This window comes from Bombina bombina, chromosome 1, assembly GCF_027579735.1.
Source record: "Bombina bombina isolate aBomBom1 chromosome 1, aBomBom1.pri, whole genome shotgun sequence".
Taxonomy (NCBI): Eukaryota; Metazoa; Chordata; class Amphibia; order Anura; family Bombinatoridae; genus Bombina; species Bombina bombina.
This window is the reverse complement of record NC_069499.1, coordinates 1,411,430,454-1,411,431,523: the sequence shown is the minus strand read 5'-3', so window position 1 is coordinate 1,411,431,523 and position 1,070 is coordinate 1,411,430,454. Positions and strand designations below refer to the sequence as shown.

At 36.0% G+C, this 1,070-nt stretch overlaps 1 non-coding gene across 1 annotated transcript; it reads left to right on the top strand.

Moving 5' to 3' along the window:
- The first annotated feature begins 577 nt into the window (after positions 1-577).
- TRNAG-UCC (transfer RNA glycine (anticodon UCC)) lies at positions 578-649 on the top strand. The gene has a single exon. It is a non-coding gene; the product is annotated as a tRNA-Gly (tRNA).
- The last annotated feature ends 421 nt before the right edge of the window (positions 650-1,070 follow it).

Sequence of the window (1,070 nt, the reverse complement as noted above, 5' to 3'; positions counted from 1 at the left end):
CACAATTTGTAAAACAAATACACAGTGGACAAAATTGACTAATACATCTCTACACTTTTACCAGTTCATGTGTTTAGTCACTGAGGTCATAGAAACTGTGATGCTGCAGAGGCTACTAATGTGACCTCTTAATTGCTTTTCTTCCCAGTATTTGTGCAAGAAATGCTGCTAGAGAGTATCTAAAGTAATTTCTAATGTAGTATGGATGGCCCAAGCTGAAACTAGCTTTCTCTATGGTATTTGAAATGTATTGTTCATCATTAATTTGTCCAAGAGCACATTTTCAGAGTAATTAAATGATGATCCACATGATTTGCTACCCATCTGAGCGACCGTAACGTGTCACATCCCTCCCTTAAAATAGGACAAAATAAACATGAAACCCTGAGGGGATAAGCTTTGCCAGATGGTGTTTTTATTATTGCTGTGCTAGTTTGACGTTGGGGGGAGTAGTTAAAGAATTTTAGGTATTTGCAATAACGTTGACATTCACCAATATTTATAGTTCAGGAAGAAAGCATAGTTTTTTGTATATCATACTGTAAAGAACTATATACTGTAACAGCAGCAACTGTGTGCGATGGTGGTATAGTGGTGAGCATAGCTGCCTTCCAAGCAGTTGACCCGGGTTCGATTCCCGGCCATCGCAACTGTTTTTTTGTTTCTTTCTTAAAACTTTTTTCATAGTTTTATTCTTAAAATATCTTCATAATTTTTGTGCAGATTATTTGAAGCTACTAGTGTATATATTCACTAGAGGTGCGCATCTTCACTTGTCTCACGATTCGATTACGATTATCATCGTAACGATTCGATTCTACGATGCATCGCGATGCATCACGATTACTGCACTATTTCTGCCCATTTTTTAAAATTTTCAGAAAAAAAATTCAAGCAGTCAAAAGAAACTCTTTTTTAATTTTATTAGCTCAAAAAAGGACACTCTTCCTGTTGCAAAGTCTGAACACAGCAGACAACAACAGTTTATAGAATGGCAATTGTTGTATTGGTTTGGAAACAATATTATGGCATCAAACTATAGTTACAGTAGTGTAAAAAGTGCAGTGCTC